Below are 6,000 nucleotides of genomic sequence, written 5' to 3' on the forward strand. Positions count from 1 at the left end.
TACTCTACTTTAACTCTACTTATCTTCAATTCAACAACACAATTATTACTCTTTTTTTCTTTAATTTTTTTATCTTAACTATCATTCAATTTAATTTTTAATACTAAATTATCTTAACTGTTCATTACTTTTTCACAATTCAACTACACAATCATTACTTACTATCAACTATTCATTACTTTTTTTTTCATTTTTCTCATAATTTAACAACACAATCATTACTTTTTATTTTCTCCATCCACCTTATTATTACAATCCAATTAAATATATACACAAAGTTGGAATGAAGTTGAGTTTAACTCAACTCCATTTCCAAATAAGGCCTAGCAGAACAATTATATACTTGATGGAGTACTTTCGTCAAGATGAGCAAGTTTTATCATGCTATGGTAGATCTCGTAGATTTTATTTCCACTTCCTAGTAAACCAATTTCGAGAAAGCTATTTTGCCTCAGCTAAATGAAGTATCGTACTATCTTCCATTTTTCATATATAAAATTGAATGTACCATGTAAAATTATGGAGGCGAAAGATGTATAAAACTCAAAAATTCGATTATATTTGAGACAAGAGGTTTGCAATTTTTTATCATTTTTTAAACGAGGAACTAGCATAAGTTACAGGACATGTACAGAAAATAGATCTCTTTCCTGTTCACCTGTGACTCTCATTAAAATCACTTATCAGACATAATCTCTCTGCCACAGAAAATCACCAGTCTCACATGAACATTTTCATTGGATTTCTCCCCTTTTTTTCCCTCCTTTTTCCACTCCTAACTACAGATGAATATTAGGATTTTTTTAATCTTTAATCAATTGGCATGGCAGAAAATCAAGATTCCATGATTATTAAATACCCAAATTGACTAGATTGGCAAGTGGGAAGTCCATTTCTGCAATGGGTTAAAGGACAGACCGACAAGATCCAGCATGGGATGCTATATAAGGTTCACTTCATCTGTTATTTTCAATATGTACTCCATATGAATGACATCTTTGTCAACCCTTTTCATTTTTCATTTTAAAATTTCTATCTTTTTGTGTTATTATTATATGACAATGATTTCAACTACTTAACTGACGTCTTTTTTGCTGAATAACTCCTTAATCGACATTGGTTCAACTAGATTGATGCAAAAGTATGTAAGTTCGAATCCTGTAAATAAAAAAATTATATGATTATGAACTTTTATTTCTTAATGAATCGATTCAATTTAAATATAAATTAATCGGAATATATTAAAATTATGAATACCAATATAAACATAACGAAAATCGAGATGGTTTCAACTCCTTATAAAATAAGAAGCTCTACGTTTTCAATAATTTGTATTGAACTCATGTGATGCTCATTGTTGTTGGAAATAATGAAATAGTTGGTTCACTGATTAATTAGAATAAAATATGAAGCAAATCCCAGAAAATCAATGACTCCGCTCCATTATTGTCAGCAAGAGCAATAATTCTTACATCGAAGATGATCGAAGGTTTCTTTAAATTAAACAATTAATTTCTCTTTGCCGGAAGTTATTAATATTGACCAATCCAATCGAAATTTTTGGGTGTCACTAAGACAGACCTTTGCTAAGAAGATATTTTACTTTGTTTTACAAAAAGATGCCCATGAATAAAAAAGCTGCATGCACTAAATTCTCTTTTTCAATTTTATTATAAAATTTCTAATTTCCCTCGAAAAAAAAATTTAATGCCACTGAGGTACAAAGAGAAAGGCCCCGAATTACAAAACAAGTTTATTGGATCAATTGGTCATCGATGAGCCTCTGGTCGAATTAGCTTACAAGCATAACCCAAGAAAATATACCATATAACATTGAATGGGGAGGATGGAGTCCAAATAATTATTAATCTACAATCCATACTATATGGTGAGACAGGGCTCTTACGTACAATGGCATTCGATATCGACACTGCCCCGTCATTTTCTCTTTTCTTATACCATACTGGACAGATGAATCTCCCCTGTAATGGAGCGGATCAGGTATGAAAATCCTAATTGTGCGCTGAGAAAGAGGGTGGGTTGAAATATATGTACTATCGTTAGCAGCTGAGTCCTTATCGAGATTGCAAAGTGGGCGTTGGGGTCCCCAATTTGAGGATGACAACTGTCCCATGCTGATTTATTATATGGACAATAATAATTTGGTAAACATTTTTAAAATATACCCATTTATCCTTTTAGTAAGTCGGCTGCAAATACATGTGTTTCCATTTAATGCTTAGAGATAAACTCCTCCAGATCCCAGAATCATTGGCGTGTCTCATGGGCAACCGCAACCTCACCACTTGGATTTGTCACTAATGCTCATATTGTGGAGGAACTCAATAATGTTTAATTAACATACACAATGAAATTAGATCGAAATATCAACCGTAACTAGTCCTTTGGGCATGCATTTACAATTTTTTTATTTATCGTTAATCTTTTGCAAAAAGAATGTGTGAAGACCTATAGAATGCAAAGTTGATAAGCTATAATCGACTGTGCAGGTGATTGTTGAACTTTTTTTTTAATAATTAACCCAAGAAAGTATACCATATAACATCGAATTGTGGGGATGGAGTCCAAAGGTGATTGTTGAACATTATATCTATAATAGAAAACTCTCAAAATCATAGAAACTCAACTAATATATTATAATTCATATACGACTTTTTATATCTACTGACATGGTAGAGTCTACAATTAGGTAGTCAGATGCTCCAATAGCCAAAAGGTGCAAAAGGACAACATAGTCATCAGTCATTCAATTACATATAGCCATTAGTTTAGGGTTGTGCACATCACAAAAAGAACCAAAAGACACATCAAATCAACAACACCTTGTCATTCAAATGCCCAACTGTAGACTCTTAGTATAAAGGAACTTTAATGCTGTGGTGGTGGCTGGCTTAAAACCCAGGTACAGTTACAGAAACCCTACTCCTTTTTCTTGGTGGCTGTTGGGTCATAAATCTTGGAGCACTTCCATTTGACATAGCTTTGCCTCTCTTGCCTCCCCCTTTGCGAGAACCAGAAGACCCAGAAGCCACTGATGCTCTGTTGCGTCTACCTTTGGATGTGGAAACGAATGCAGTACATGGAGTTGCTGGTGGCTGGAACCTCCTGATGTATTCATATTGTGCTGGAGCAATTGGAGCATATGGTTTAACAAAAAACCTTAGAAGAAACCACACTCAGCAGAAGAGAAACAACATATTCAAGTTAATAATAAGGCAAGAGCTGTGAGATATATACTTGGCTAGGATTTCTGACAATAAATTCAGATCCTTGTGGGGTAGCAGCTGCGTGGGGAATACTATCAGCAGTTCTAATTCTCATTGCCTACAATTAGCAATTTAAGGTTTGGCAATATATAGACATTGAGAGAATGAATGTAAAGAATATCATTATAGTCAAAATCAGAAACTCACAATGTTAATCCCACTGGAAGATCCAGTTACATCATGCTGATATGGGTTTGGGTTTGAATACCCAGCTGCATCATTATGATGTAGGTTTGGGTTTGAAGAGCTAGCTATATTACTTGTTTTCTTGCCTCTCTTGTGACGAGTTCTTATATTGTGACCTCCATACTTGCTACATCTGTTGACAATGCATCCCTTATTTCCCAGGACCTCAGTACCTTCTTCTTAAACCCTTACGCACTGTTTGGTTTTGCAGTTAAAATCACAAAAATTTTAACTTTAACTTTAACTCAACACACTACACAATAAAAATATACATTTTCTAAGTCAAAAATTTTAACTTTAACTTTAACTCAACACACTACACAATCATTTGTCTTTTTCCACAATCAAAATCAAAGTTACTTTAACTCTGAAACCAAACGCACCATTATATTTTGCTCATCAGGACCCTTTCTTCCAAGTGTCTTCAGTCTACCCCTTTTGGCCTTACCTATAGGAGGTCTCACAGGAGCTAAACCAGTAGGGTCATAATCTTTTAAATCCCTCAAAGGAAATACCATTGGCTCATAAGATGCTTTGAAGTTACTAACTGAATAGCTATCATGTATGAAATCTTCTGGGTTTTTTCTCTCCAGCAAGATACATTCAATAGCATGTTGGCAAGGGATACTTATAATGCGTTTGGTTTCAGAGTTAAAGTAACTGTGATTTTGATTGTGGAAAAGGACAAATGAGATGCGATTATAAATTTGACTTGGGAAATGTGTGTTTTTGTTGTGTAGTATGTTGAGTTAAAGTTAAAGTTAAAATTTTTGACTTAGAAAATGTGTGTTTTTGTTGTGTAGTGTGTTGAGTTAAAGTTAAAGTTAAATTTTTTGACTTGGAAAATGTGTGTTTTTGTTGTATAGTGTGTTGAATTAAAGTTAAAGTTAAAATTTTGAAATTTTAACTTTGAATCCAAACGGAGCCTTAAGAGCGGCCACTTCCTATAGCTGTAAGTGAGAGCATTGAGATCCACCACATGTTGCTTCTCATTGACAGCTACACTAAACTTCTGAGCCCCAGACTCAGTTGCCCTACAATTAGTGGCCAGCGACTTGTACTTCTCTAACGCCTTCAAGCTCTTAGGACAATGCCTTCCTTTATACTTCATCGTTAATTTCCTTTTTCAACACCATCCTCTTCATCAATTTGTCCTAATAATCTCCATGAGAGTCAAAATAGGTTGGTCCCTTCCCTCCAAAATCCATCTACAAGTAAATGCAACACGCATCATTAAGAGCCTCAAAGTTAAAACTAATAGCTAAAATATTTACTAAGTATGCATATTTTACCCGTTGAAGCATTCATAATGATATCACACTTGGGATATTCACTGAAGTGTGACTTAGACTACTGTGATGGATCCTTATCATGAAGCCACTCCCAAGCTTTCTAGTTTTCTCTCTTCAACACCTCCATAGCTCTATTGAATTTAGGTGGGTAAGTGGCTCTAGCAGCTATTGGATTTGTTCCACTTGTTCGCCAAATTTTGTAATTGGTCTTGACCAATTCAACATCGATGCCCTAAAAACTATAGGTGTCTTGACATTTCAGATATGGATATCATATATTTTTCATTAGTTGAACAGATATACTAGACTTTATTGTATGTGGGTGTATAAGGTTTATTGGATCAAATGAGTGATTTATGCACGTGGTGGATATACCTAAATGTGCAAAAGGTATAAGTCATGGATACTTGAACCTAAAGTAATCGTTCATAATCGGGTGATGAAGCTGAACAGTTCGCCGTGTAAAGGTTATAACTTGAAGGTCTCCTTCATATATGTAGGGATGACTTACCTTGGTCATTGGATGGGATCTAGACTCATTGAGCAAGTATAGGTGGCTAGCGTTGACTAGGACCATGTGAAAGTGATTCCTAAATGTCATCACAAAAAGGAATCTGATACTTCTACTGATGTATAGTTTTCGTGTGCTCTTAAACTTGAGCATGTGTGAAAGAACCAACGAAGCTAAGAATTTATGCTTTGATACGTCATGGGTGAGATCTTGTACGGGTCAATAACCCCATGTATTAGGCATATGAAAATAGTTAGTTGGAACATGCACGTGTAAAATAGAATCTATGCTGAGTTAATTGTTCAAACAAATTGCCCCCTTGGGTCGTCCAAGTTAATCATTGGAAACTAAGGTCTTAGTAACGTGACTTTGAGTTATGTCGGATGTTAGCTACTTCTAGTTTCCACTGGCCAATGGGAGGCAAGAAAGACACTCAGAGATGTTCATCTTTTAGATGAGATGCTCAAGGACAAAATATATTGAAGAGGCGATTGCTAATTTGAGACCTGACCTCAATTACACTTAGAGGGGCAACACGTAGAGCCACTTACAGGTCAAGGACAAGAGTTGTGCTCGACACGACATGCCTTTGTCATCAACACGGTATTTGACACCAGAGTGCAGCTCTGTTTACGTAATGGTAATAACCAGAATTAAAATGGCTTTAGTGTGCTATTTCTTAGCTGGGGCATTATGGTCATTTTGGAAGCCGAGTTAAATATGT

The 6,000-nt window shown here is 35.1% G+C and overlaps 2 long non-coding RNA genes across 2 annotated transcripts; one reads left to right on the top strand and one right to left on the bottom strand.

Annotated features, from left to right (window-relative positions):
- Positions 1-2,809: 2,809 nt before the first annotated feature.
- LOC116199326 lies at positions 2,810-3,637 on the top strand. The gene is made up of 2 exons (XR_004155525.1): positions 2,810-2,923; positions 3,038-3,637. It is a non-coding gene; the product is annotated as an uncharacterized LOC116199326 (long non-coding RNA).
- On the bottom strand, positions 2,829-3,609 carry LOC116199325. The gene is made up of 3 exons (XR_004155524.1): positions 3,435-3,609; positions 3,259-3,345; positions 2,829-3,145 (listed from the first exon to the last, which is right to left on the bottom strand). It is a non-coding gene; the product is annotated as an uncharacterized LOC116199325 (long non-coding RNA).
- Positions 3,638-6,000: the final 2,363 nt, after the last annotated feature.

This window comes from Punica granatum, chromosome 3 (assembly GCF_007655135.1).
Source record: "Punica granatum isolate Tunisia-2019 chromosome 3, ASM765513v2, whole genome shotgun sequence".
NCBI lineage: Eukaryota > Viridiplantae > Streptophyta > Magnoliopsida > Myrtales > Lythraceae > Punica > Punica granatum.